Below are 14,390 nucleotides of genomic sequence, written 5' to 3'. Positions count from 1 at the left end.
TTTGAGTGCAGTATAATTTCTCACAAGAAGATGGACATGCCATTGGTAGAGACATTCCAGCAGTATCTGATGCTCCTTAAGGCCTTAAAATGGCCCCTAGAACATATCAATGGTTAAACAATAAGCACACAATAGAGATAAAATATATTGAAAATTTTATTCCATCTATTTATCCATCCACGTATTAAATATTGCGTAATTTCGTCAGCTGTGTGAATAAGTTCTGGGTCCATATGTATTAGAAATTGGGAGTACTGGTTTGCAAAGTCTCCACCCTCGCAAAAATAAAGTCGGTTTGCATTCGCAATGTTAACAACAACAGCAAAACATTCTGAATACAACTCTTCCTCAAGTCCTTGCAACAGTTGTGTCACAACAGTTTTTGTGAATAATGTTCAATATAGTTATTTTAACATCCCTTTGTTTTATGCCTATTCTTTTACCATTGATATGTTCTAGGCTATTTTGAGACCTTAAGAAGCATCAGATACTGCTGGAATGTCTCTACCAATGGCATGTCCATCTTCTTGTGAGAAATTATACTGCACTCAAAACAAAGTATTTATAAAGTATAAATAGCCCACACATTAGATGAGGCACGCAAAAAGACAAGTTATTATTAAAGAGTTAATAAAGGACCTATATTAAACAGCTTAGGAATGGATTAACGATGAATGAACTATTTACTAATCTATTAAATGCTTTATTACGTGTAGATATTATAAAGTGCTACCAAAATTGTCTGTGATTTGTTGTATAAGATAATCAAGAGGGGAGGGGATAAAATTACAACTGATTGCTGATTTGCCATTTCAGAAATGTGTTGTCTGAGAGTATTTTAATTAAGTTTAATCAATGAAAGATTAATGCTGATTTGTATTCTGCAACTGTATAACTATATGGAAAGGATATTTACACTACGTTTTGCAAGGTGAAGTCTTTGCAAAGGAATAGGAGGTAGTTTGTGCATCTGAATAACCGTGAATATGAAATATGACTGATGATATGATTGCCCCAGTGTAAAATAGTCTACAATGATAAAGTTCTTCAGTATGAACAGTTTTTTCACATATATTTCCTTTTATGTGTTGGAAAAAGTAACCTGTGTCTGGCTCTTGTCTTTGCACGCACACACTCAAGTAGTCTCAAAACATGTTTATTCAGCCAGATGACATTCAGGTTCATAAGCAGCATCTCTCAGTAATGTCATTCATATTACTGTAATCCCCACAGTGCATTTCTAGTCACACTCCAGTGGCGTAGCGCAGTTTCGCGGGGCCCCTTGCAAGGTCCGTGCAAGGGCTCTGACATTTTGCAATGAGGCTGAGAGAAAATGTTGCTGTTATAGAGTTTCAGGATTCCTGAAAGCCGGGACAAATATGTCTTAATATTAATAATTTTCTGTGTATTTTGATAGACCAAGGTATAGTGCATACAGAAAGTATTCAGACCCCTTGACTTTTTCCACATTCTGTTACGTTACAGTCTTATTCTAAAATGGATTACATGTATTTATTTCCTCATCAATCTACACACAATACCTCATAATGACAAAGTGAAAACAGGTTTTTAGAAATGTTTGCAAACGGATGAAAAACAGAAATACCTTATTTACATAGGTATTCAGACCCTTTTCAATGAGACTCAAAATTGAGCTCAGGTGCATTCTGTTTCCATTGATCATCCTTGAGATGTTTCTACAGGTTGATTGGAGTACACCTGTGGTAAATTCAATTGATTAGACATGATTTGGAAAAGCACACACCTGTCTATATAAGCTCCCATAGTTGGCAGTGCATGTCAGAGCAAAAACCAAGCCACGAGGTCGAAGGAATTGTCCATAGAGCTCCGAGACAGGATTGTGTCGAGGTACAGATCTGGTGAAGGATACCAAAACATTTCTGCAGCATTGAAGGTCCCCAAGAACACAGTGGCCTCCATCATTCTTAAATGGAAGAAGTGTGGAACCACCAAAACTCTTCCTAGAGCTGGCCACCCGGCCAAACTGAGTAATCTGGGGAGAAGGGCCTTGGTTAGGGAGGTGACCAAGAACCCAATGGTCATGCTGACAGAGCTCCGGAGTTCCTCTGTGGAGATGGGAGAACCTTCCAGAAGGACAACCATCTAGCACTCCACCAATCAGGCCTTTATGGTAGAGTGGCCAGACGGAAGCCACTCCTCAGTAAAAGGCACATGACAGCCCGCTTGGAGTTGCCAAAAGGCACCTAAAGACTCAGACCATGAGAAACAAGATTCACTGGTCTGATGAAACCACGATTGAACTCTGGACTAAATGCCAAGCGTCATGTCTGGAGGAAACCTATCACTATCCCTATGGTGAAGTATGGTGAGACTAGTCAGGACTGAGGGAAAGATGAACGGAGCAAAGCAGAGATCCTTGATGAAAACCTGCTCCAGAGCGCTCAGGAACTCAGACTGGGGGCGAAGGTTCACCTTCCAACAGGACAACGACTCTAAGCACACAGCCTAGACAACGCAGGGGAGGCTTCGGGATACGTTTCTGAATGTCCTTGAGTGGCCCAGCCAGATCCCAGACATGAACCCGATCTAACATCTCTGGAGAGACCTGAAAATAGCTGTTCAGCAACGCTCCCCATCCAACCTGACAGAGCTTGAGAGGATCTGCAGAGAAGAATGGGAGAAGCTCCCCAAATACAGGTGTGCCAAGCTTGTAGCATCATACCTAAGAAGACTCGAGGCTGTAATCGCTGCCAAAGGTGCTTCAACAAAGTACTGAGTAAAGGGTCTGAATACTTATGTAAATGTGGTATTTCATTAAAAAATGTATACATTTGCAAAAATTTCTAAACCAGTTTTTGCTTTGTCTTTATGGGGTATTGTGTCTAGATCGATGAAGGGGAAAAAACAATTGAATCCATTTTAGAATAAGGCTGTAATGTAACAAAATGTTGAAAAAGTAAATGGGTCTGAATACTTCCGAATGCACTGTATCGGCTATCACACCATGTAAAGGAACAACCCCTTAGTTGCGTTTTATAGAAAATAAATAAATTAACTAGATTTGTCAACTTCGTCAGACACCATAAAAGGCATTTCATTTTTCCAATTATTGTCCAACAAGTGTTAAGGCCTCAGTTGTTTAATTCTAACATTAGATTATTCAAATATGTAATACAATTCTCCAAACATGCACTATTAAATGCTCTAGGGATAATTTCCTTAGAATTTGGCATGTTTTCTAGATTTAGAACATAACATTTATAAAGCAAACATTATCCCTTAGGTCTAGCACAGCAAATACTTACATTTGTTTAGAGCTGCAATATGTAACTCTTTGGGCGACCTAATTCACATAGAAATGTGAGTTGTTATAGGTCTGTCACTCATTGAAAGCAAGTCTAACAAGTGGTAGATCTGTTCTATGCTTTTTCTATGCTTCCTGTTCATAAGTTTCATTTGAGTCTTTTACTTTCGGTTTTGTACACCAGCTTCAAACAGCTGAAAATACTATTTTGGGTTATTGAAAATATAGTTCACAGCAGTTTAGATGGTACATTGAATGATTCTCTATACTCACATTGCTTGTTTGTTACAAACTGAAATTAGATCAACTATTTGATTTTAGCAACCAGGACATGGTGGAGCAATTTCTGCATATTGCACCTTTAAGCACATGTTGCAGAACAGTGATTTCAATATGTTTTCAGAATATTGACACACAAAAAAATATTGATCTTAAGGGGGTTAAACATCAATGGTGGAGTTGACAACAGATACTCAAAACAGTTAAGTACAAACATTTGTAAAATATGGAAAATTATAAATGTAAAAATCCCCAATAAAAAACAACCATTCTATCAGATCTTTCAGCACTGATGGAGTTGATGTTTTACGGAGTTGACGAAAATTGAATTTTTCTGCATTCAAGTGGTATACACAGTCGCGATTTAGTTTTGTCCTCAGTTGCTTTATGACTCTAAAACCGAATTAAATGTAAGATATTTGAACCAAAATGTATTTTAATCTATCAGGTAGATAGAGTTGACAGTTTATGGTTGTGACCATGGTGACTGCAATATTGTTTGTTTAAATCTATCAAAATAGAGAACTTTACAGACCATGAGTGGTCTTGTTGTAAATGAGGACATGAATAAGAGGGTCTTATGGTATAGCTGACCTTGCTTATTCCTGATTTTAAATAAATCTGACAGAGTTCAGTTAATATCCATTATTGCCCATTTTTTGAATTTTAAACACTTTTTTGGAGAGTTTGAAATTGGGATCCTTTGCTCCGGACAAAGGTATTTCCAGGCATAGAGCCTACATAGAGCCTACACCAACACTTGTTGGTGTTGATTTCAGCCTGTCCATTTGATGATGGAAAATCCCTCATTAACTTTTCTGCGCTACTGATACCGAATACGGGTTCACTTTCCTAAACAACCGCTGAATTGCAGGGCGCCAAATTCAAAAATATTACTAAAAATATTTATAATCATGCAATCACAAGTGAAATATACCAAAACATATACCAAAATATTTATAATCATGCAATCACAAGTGAAATATACCAAAACATATACCAAAACACAGTAAATTATATGCATATTCTACGATCTGGGCCAGAGAAAATGTCCATTTACGTTGGGTACGTTATTTTAAAAAAACATTTTTTTTTTTAAATCTGACCCCTAGCGCTAAGAGGTTAAATACATTGGAAACTGACAAGTTGTAAACTGTCCATTTGCAATGTCTTACAATGGGAATTTACCATCACAAATTGGACATGGTCTAATATACTGCAGAAATGCCCAATTGACTGGCTCGTTGAACTCGGGATGGACGATCAGTGATAGTGGTTCCTCTCCATCGTTAGTCCAATGATAGAGAAGTGGGACTCAGTCGTTTTTTAATTTAATTTTAATTTTTTGAAAAACCTCCAAAATTGGCAGGATGGAGGGCGCCATGGAAGACATTTAGAGCCATATAAAAAATAAGCTCCTCGTAACCCGTTCAGATTACCAGGTGCGTGGCTGTCCATTTGCAATGTCTTACAATGGGCATTTACCATCACGAATTGGACATGGTCTAATATACTGCCCAATTGACTGGCCTGTTGAACTCGGGATGGTCGAGCAGTGATAGTTGTTCCTCTCCATCGCTCTGTGTTGATTTCAGCATGTCCATTTGGTGATGGTATATCCCTCAAATACATTGGAAATGTACACTGTCCATTTGCAATATAAAATGTACAATGCCAATATATTATACTGCCATCAAGTCAGCCATCAGTCAATAAGATATCATACTGACACCAAAATTATACATACTGACACCAAACTCACTTGGTCCAACTCTTTTAGAATATTTCAGACCTGGCCCACAATTCATAGCGCCTTCTGTTATACCCATAAAAAAAATCAAAAACATAGTTACATTCAAGCTGTGGGTCCAGTTCTGACATTATGTGTAGGCTTAGCTGAGGCAACCCCGAATCCCGGGTTTCGGGTCGATAGGTCATTCGGAGACCGAGCAGCGACCTTAATTAGTTCTGAAAATGCACTTTCTCCGGGCGTTGCTACGGGGTCCCTGAAAGAGCTATCGGACAGAAACTTTAGGGTCTGTCTCTATGGGCCGAGGCGGTTTCAATGCATCTAGTATTGTGATTCTGGGACTTTTCTAAATGTTGTCATTTACGCGACGTTCAAAATGAATGTTTTTTCTTGGACATCTGATGGGGGAACTGACTGATTTACAGTTCATAAGGGTTGTCTAATCACACATATGACATGTTGGAAAGATGTGACCATTTTAACCCTTCGAAACAGCTCCTATGACCACAATTTCAGGCACTTCTGGTTGTCACAGGAAATTAAACACATATCCTCATTGGGTTAGGCTTTTACAGAATCCTGAGTTTAAAAACTTTACGTTAAGAACTGACTGATTTATAGAGGGTTGAATGCAGTATTTTTCACTAACTACAGGTTGTGAAATCAAAACCACTTTTAGGGTCAATTTAACCACTTCCGGTTGATCCAGGAAGCTTAGAATCAACACAGGTAATCCTCATAGTGGCCTGATGGATTGTCATTGAAGACAGTTTGATTTGGCAATCATAACCCACATAGGTATCAGGTTGAAGTTAGGGGAGCAGGCAATGTATTCCTATGGGGAGAGACGTCATTGTAAACTTTTAGAAGAAAAACACCCTGTTTACACGGTCACGGTTAGGCTTGCACAGATCGGGAGGACCTTAGGAATGTTCCTGTGGTGGAATTGTGTTTCTAGCCTTAATGGTTCTGCCGCTGTCACCCAAAAGCACCTTAAATTTAGGTCAGGCTTCATTTTGGGCCTACTTTTTTGCACGGTCGCTGCAGTCAGACTGAGCGAGCTACGGTCAAGTGGGGCATCTCGTTGAACTCAGCACGGCCTAGAGACTATGGTGATGCCATTTGTTTTCCTTTCTGTGATGATTTAAGCCTCCACATTTTGGGAGTCCGGCCCTACTTGATGGTAAAGTTCACATTTCCCCTTTAGGATATGAAGGGGACCATTCAATCTTTTCATGTTGATATCTGTAGAGGTACAGGTGACCCTGAACGTGGCAAAAGGAATTTCTCCAAAAAAAAAAGGAACTCACGTGTCAGACTACATGAACCGGCGAGCGCAGCTAGAATAAATCTGTGGTTTATCCACCCCAACACCCCAACATTGAAAATGGCGTCTGTGTGTGACCAGAGGCCGCAATATGTCCAAAGCCTCATTAAATCACTACTAGTCAGGCTTCATTCCGGGCCTGCTATTTGCACGGTCACTGCGGTCAGACCGAGCGAGCTGCGGTCAAGTGGGGCATCTCCTTGAACTGGGCACGGCCTAGAGACTACGGGGACACCATTTGCTAACACTTTTAGTGTTGATTTCAGTCTGTCCATTTGGTGACGGTTCACTGTTTAAACTTATTGGAAACAGACAAAAGTCAGCGTACATCAGTCACTAAGATATCATTCTGACACCAAACTGATACATACTGACACCAAACCCACTTTGTCCAAATCGTTTAGAAGCCAACTATCACATATTGCAGAGCAGGCCCATAATTCACAGCGCCTTCTGTTAAAACCATGACAAAAAACTGAAAACATGTAAACTCAGCGAGAAAAGAAATGTCAGTTTTTCAGGACCCCGTCTTTCGAAGATGGGGTCCTAAGACATCGCTACAGGGAGACAGGACGGACAGCTGATCGTCCTCGCAGTGGCAGATCACGTGTAACAACACCTGCACAGGATCGGTACATCCAAACATCACACCTGTGGGAAAGGTACAGGATGGCAACAACTGCCCAAGCTACACCAGGAACGCACAATCCCTCCATCAGTGCTCAGACTGTCCGCAATAGGCTGAGAGAGGCTGGACTGAGGGCTTGTAGGCCTGTTGTAAGGCAGGTCCATACCAGACATCATCGGCAACAACGTCGCCTATGGGCACAAACCCACCGTCGCTGGACCAGACAGGACTGGCAAAAAGTGCTCTTCACTGACGAGTCGCGGTTTTGTCTCACCGGGGGTGATGGTCGGATTCGCGTTTATCGTCAAAGGAATCAGCGTTACACGAGGCCTGTACTCTGGAGCGAGATCGATTTGGAGGTGGAGGGTCCATTATGGTCTGTGGCGGTGTGTCACAGCATCATCGGACTAAGCTTGTTGTCATTGCAGGCAATCTCAACGCTGTGCATTACAGGTGAAGACATCCTCCTCCCTCACGTGGTACCCTTCCTGCTGGCTTATCCTGACATGACCCTCCAGCATGACAATGCCACCAGCCATACTGCTCATTCTGTGCATAATTTCCCGCAAGACAGGAATGTCAGTGTTCTGCCATGGCCAGCGAAGAGCCCAGATCGCAATCCCATTGAGCACGTCTAGGACCTGTTGGATCGGAGGGTGAGGGCTAGGGCCAGGGCCATTCCCCCCAGAAATATCCGGGAACTTGCAGGTGCCTTGGAATAATGTGTCCCTGAACAAAGGGGGGGGGGGGGGGGGGGGGGGGATCAAAATCAAACGTAACAGTCAGTATCTGGTGTGGCCACCAGCTGCATTAAGTACTGCAGTGCATCTCATGGACTGCACCAGATTTGCCAGTTCTTGCTGTGAGATGTTACCCCACTCTTCCACCATTTCTGTTAGTCACATGTCTGTGGAACTTGTTCAGTTTGTGTCTCAGTTGTTGAATCTTATGTTCACACAAATATTTACACATTGTTAAGTTTGCTGAAAATAAACACAGTTGACAGTGAGAGGACGTTTCTTTTTTTGCTAAGTTTAGTTACGTTCTAGCCGCGGGTCCAGTTCTGACATTGTGTAGGCCTAGCTGAGGCGAACCCAAATTTTGGCTTGATAGGTCATTTGAAGCTCGAGCAGCGACCTTAATTAGTGCTAAAAATTAACTTTTTCCGGGCGTTGCTATGGGGTCCCTGAAACAGCTATCGGACAGAAACATTAGGGTCTGTCTCTATGGGCCGAGGCGGTTTCAATGCACTTAGTCTTGTGATTCTGGGACTTTTCTAAATGTCGTCATTTTCGCGACGTTCAAAATGAATTGAAGTTATTGCAAATGGACGACGCTGTTTCTCAGCCTGAGAACATTCTAGAGCCACATAACTCACCGTGCACTATCGACTTAAGCTCTAGACCAGGTATATAAAGTTTCAGAGCTCTAGGTCTGAAGGTTTTTTGATAGTTCAAACGCAGATAACTATTGCAGGCTCTGTGTGTCTGTAAGCCTCTGACTCTGTCACTCCCCATTGACTGTTTGTGTGTGTGTGTGTGTGTGTGTGAGTACAGAAAAATCACAGAAATCACGTAGAGCTCCGAAATCCACCTTAACGGATTCGCCTGAACACGCCGCAATTGGATCTATAACTTTTTTGGGGGAAAAAAACATTTCTTTAACCATCACCAAACGGACGTTGTACGATTTCTCTTAAATTACGATAGATAAATGGCTGGTTCTTTTTTTCCTTACGCCGTAGGTTTATGTAGTTTGACGTGACACGGTCAAATTTGCGCTGTATTACCGTTTTCGACCTTTAATCACAGAAAATGGGCATTAACTGAAAGAGCGTTGAGGCCTTGACGCCATATTTTTTCTGGACTAAAAGCACATTTGGCCAAACCTGTGCTCACCGAGTTGTCTTCGAAGTCTTTTCCGTTTACGAGAAACGGCCATGTCCATTTGGTGATGTTTTGTCCATTTGCAATAAGTAGCTAGTCACCATCTAGTGGAATTTTCCGGTACAGCGGAAAAATGTCCAAAAATTTATGCATTTTGTAACGCGGAAACCAAATGTTCGAGAGACTTTATTCGATGACTTCCCGGAAGACCGGGCCTTGGGTGACGACCTGAGGCCGTGGACGTCTGGTAAGGGACTGTACATTTGCAATATGGAGATCCTCATCAACCATACGGGAAATGCCACTCGCATCCCTTATGTAGGAAAGACAAACAATGTATACGAAATGCTTCAGTCTGGTTTTAGACCCCATCATAGCACTGAGACTGCACTTGCGAAGGTGGTAAATTACCTTTTAATGGGGTCAGACTGAGGCTCTGCATCTGTCCTCGTGCTCCTAGACCTTAGTGCTGCCTTTGAGACCATCGATCACCACATTCTTTGGGAGAGATTGGAAACCCAAATTGGTCTACATGGACAAGTTCTGGCCTGGTTTAGATCTTATCTGTCGGAAAGATATCAGTTTGTCTCTGTGAATGGTTTGTCCTCTGACAAATCAACTGTACATTTCGGTGTTCCTCAAGGTTCCGTTTTAGGACCACTATTGTTTTCACTATATATTTTACCTCTTGGGGATGTCATTCGAAAACATAATGTTAACTTTCACTGCTATGCGGATGACACACAGCTGTACATTTCAATGAAACATGGTGAAGCCCCAAAATTGCCCTCGCTAGAAGCCTGTGTTTCAGATATAAGGAAGTGGATGGCTGAAAACGTTCTACTTTTAAACTCGGACAAAACAGAGATGCTTGTTCTAGGTCCCAAGAAACAAAGAGATCTTCTGTTGAATCTGACAATTAATCTTGATGGTTGTAAAGTTGTCTCAAATAAAACTGTGAAGGACCTCGGTGTTACTCTGGACCCTGATCTCTCTTTTGACGAACATATCAAGACTGTTTCAAGGACAGCTTTTTTCCATCTACGTAACATTGCAAAAATCTGAAACTTTCTGTCCAAAAATGATGCAGAAAAATTAATCCATGCTTTTGTTACTTCTAGGTTAGACTACTGCAATGCTCTACTTTCCGGCTACCCGGATAAAGGACTAAATAAACTTCAGTTAGTGCTAAATACGGCTGCTAGAATCCTGACTAGAACCCCCCAAAATTTGATCATATTACTCCAGTGCTAGCCTCCATACACTGGCTTCCTGTTAAGGCAAGGGCTGATTTCAAGATTTTACTGCTAACCTACAAAGCATTACATGGGCTTGCTCCTACCTATCTTTCAGATTTGGTCCTGCCGTACATACCTACACGTACGCTACGGTCACAAGACACAGGCCTCCTAATTATCCCTAGAATTTCTAAGCAAACAGCTGGAGGCAGGGCTTTCTCCTATAGATCTCCATTTTTATGGAATGGTCTGCCTACCCATGTGAGAGACGCAGACTCGGTCTCAACTTTTAAGTCTTTACTGAAGACTCATCTCTTCAGTGGGTCATATGATTGACTGTAGTCTGGCCCAGGAGTGTGAAGGTGAACGGAAAGGCTCTGGAGCAACGAACTGCCCTTGCTGTCTCTGCCTGGCCGGTTCCCCTCTCTCCACTGGGATTCTCTGCCTCTAACCCTATTACAGGGGCTGAGTCACTGGCTTACTGGTGCTCTTTCATGCCGTCCCTAGGAGGGGTGCGTCACTTGAGTGGGTTGAGTCACTGACGTGATCTTCCTGTCTGGGTTGGCACCCCCCCTTGGGTTGTGCCGTGGCGGAGATCTTTGTGGGCTTTACTCGGCCTTGTCTCAGGATGGGAAGTTGGTGGTTGAAGATATCCCTCTAATGGTGTGGGGGCTGTGCTTTGGCAAAGTGGGTGGGGTTATATCCTTCCTGTTTTGCCCTGTCCGGGGGTATCATCGGATGGGGCCACAGTGTCTCCTGACCCCTCCTGTCTCAGCCTCCAGTATTTATGCTGCATTACTTTATGTGTCGGGGGGCTCGGGTCAGTTTGTTATATCTGGAGTACTTCTCCTGTCTTATCCGGTGTCCTGTGTGAATTTAAGTATGTTCTCTCTAATTCTCTCTTTCTCTCGGAGGACCTGAGCCCTAGGACCATGCCTCAGGACTACCTGGCATGATGACTCCTTGCTGTCCGCAGTCCACCTGGCCGTGCTGCTGCTCCAGTTTCAACTGTTCTGCCTGCGGCTATGGAACCCTGACCTGTTCACCGGACGTGCTACCTGTCCCAGACCTGCTACCTGTCCCAGACCTGCTGTTTTCAACTCTCTAGAGACCGCAGGAGCGGTAGAGATACTCTTAATGATCGGCGATAAAAAGCCAACTGACATTTACTCCTGAGGTGCTGACTTGCTGCACCCTCGACAACTACTGTGATTATTATTATTTGACCATGCTGGTCATTTATGAACATTTGAACATCTTGGCCATGTTCTATTATAATCTCCACCCGGCACAGCCAGAAGAGGACTGGCCACCCCTCATAGCCTGGTTCCTCTCTAGGTTTCTTCCTAGGTTTTGGCCTTTCTAGGGAGTTTTTCCTAGCCACCGTGCTTCTACACCTGCATTACTTGCTGTTTGGGGTTTTAGGCTGGGTTTCTGTACAGCACTTTGAGATATCAACTGATGTAAGAAGGGCTATATAAATACATTTGATTGAAATTTGATTGAAAGAACTGGATGGGTGCAAGTAAAATGGGGAAAACTCCTAGCTCATTATCACTATCACAGTCAGGCCATACCATCATCCTCATCCAGTTATTTCAGATCAGCAGTGGTTCAATCCAAAAGGAAATTATAATCCCTAATTATTAGTTTATGTATATATTTTTGATCAACCAATATAAATACATTAAATAATACATGAGTGCATTAAATGATACATGATATACACTGCTCAAAAAAATAAAGGGAACACTTAAACAACACAATGTAACTCCAAGTCAATCACACTTCTCTGAAATTAAACTGTCCACGTAGGAAGCAACACTGATTGACAATAAATTTGACATGCTGTTGTGCAAATGGAATAGACAAAAGGTGGAAATTATAGGCAATTAGCAAGACACCCCCAATAAAGGAGTGGTTCTGCAGGTGGTGACCACAGACCACTTCTCAGTTCCTATGCTTCCTGGCTGATGTTTTGGTCACTTTTGAATGCTGGCGGTGCTTTCACTCTAGTGGTAGCATGAGACGGAGTCTACAACCCACACAAGTGGCTCAGGTAGTGCAGCTCATCCAGGATGGCACATCAATGCGAGCTGTGGCAAGAAGGTTTGCTGTGTCTGTCAGCGTAGTGTCCAGAGCATGGAGGCGCTACCAGGAGACAGGCCAGTACATCAGGAGACGTGGAGGAGGCCGTAGGAGGGCAACAACCCAGCAGCAGGACCGCTACCTCCGCCTTTGTGCAAGGAGGATTAGGAGGAGCACTGCCAGAGCCCTGCAAAATGACCTCCAGCAGGCCACAAATGTGCATGTGTCAGCATATGGTCTCACAAGGGGTCTGAGGATCTCATCTCGGTACCTAATAGCAGTCAGGCTACCTCTGGCGAGCACATGGAGGGCTGTGCGGCCCCACAAAGAAATGCCACCCCACACCATGACTGACCCACCACCAAACCGGTCATGCTGGAGGATGTTGCAGGCAGCAGAACGTTCTCCACGGCGTCTCCAGACTCTGTCACGTCTGTCACATGGGCTCATGTGCTCAGTGTGAACCTGCTTTCATCTGTGAAGAGCACAGGGCGCCAGTGGCGAATTTGCCAATCTTGGTGTTCTCTGGCAAATGCCAAACGTCTTGCACGGTGTTGGGCTGTAAGCACAACCCCCACCTGTGGACGTCGGGCCCTCATACCACCCTCATGGAGTCTGTTTCTGACCGTTTGAGCAGACACATGCACATTTGTGGCCTGCTGGAGGTCATTTTGCAGGGCTCTGGCAGTGCTCCTCCTAATCCTCCTTGCACAAAGGCGGAGGTAGCGGTCCTGCTGCTGGGTTGTTGCCCTCCTACGGCCTCCTCCACGTCTCCTGATGTACTGGCCTGTCTCCTGGTAGCGCCTCCATGCTCTGGACACTACGCTGACAGACACAGCAAACCTTCTTGCCACAGCTCGCATTGATGTGCCATCCTGGATGAGCTGCACTACCTGAGCCACTTGTGTGGGTTGTAGACTCCGTCTCATGCTACCACTAGAGTGAAAGCACCGCCAGCATTCAAAAGTGACCAAAACATCAGCCAGGAAGCATAGGAACTGAGAAGTGGTCTGTGGTCACCACCTGCAGAACCACTCCTTTATTGGGGGTGTCTTGCTAATTGCCTACAATTTCCACCTTTTGTCTATTCCATTTGCACAACAGCATGTCAAATTTATTGTCAATCAGTGTTGCTTCCTAAGTGGACAGTTTGATTTCACAGAAGTGTGATTGACTTGGAGTTACATTGTGTTGTTTAAGTGTTCCCTTTATTTTTTTGAGCAGTGTAGTAATACATAATATAAATCACAGTTATGTAATATGACACCATGGCCTTGCAGGCTCTATCCCAGCCCAGGGGTTTGTCACCCCTAGTCCGCCTCCTAATCTCACATTAAAAAGTTAACAGCAGGCTCAACTCAATCCGTATCTCGGAAGATCCACATTATAGTTCGATTGAAATTTAAAGGCAATGTTCCCACGTTCGCAGAGACTGCATGCACAGTAAACAATGCAAATGTCGGCTCATGTCTGTGTGGTTGATCCTGAGGGTCACTAGCAATAGTGGATCATATTTAACTTATCACACGTTGCTCAATAATTTGACATCTAGCCCACTTCATGGAATCATCATGGAACGCAGACTAAGTCTGGCAATTTAAACCTGGAGCATGGTTTACATTTATGATGACTGGACCGTTGTCATATCAGTTCCAGGATTAGGGAAGATTTATAGGACTATTGGTCAACCCTTAGTTACAGTTTTCTGCCCTTTCAAAATTGAATGGAAATTTAACTGAAAACAGCTTTGAATGAAAATGGCCAGTGCAATCCTAGGATCCTTGGGACATCCCTACCCTGAACCCTAACACGAAACTAACCCTTTTTAAAATGTCAACTTCAAGGGTGTAGGGACGTCCCAAGGATCCCGGATTGCACGGACTGAATGAAACTCCGTAAGGAAATATG

This window comes from Salvelinus namaycush, chromosome 19 (assembly GCF_016432855.1).
Source record: "Salvelinus namaycush isolate Seneca chromosome 19, SaNama_1.0, whole genome shotgun sequence".
Classification (NCBI taxonomy): domain Eukaryota; kingdom Metazoa; phylum Chordata; class Actinopteri; order Salmoniformes; family Salmonidae; genus Salvelinus; species Salvelinus namaycush.
Note: the sequence above shows the minus strand (reverse complement) of the source record.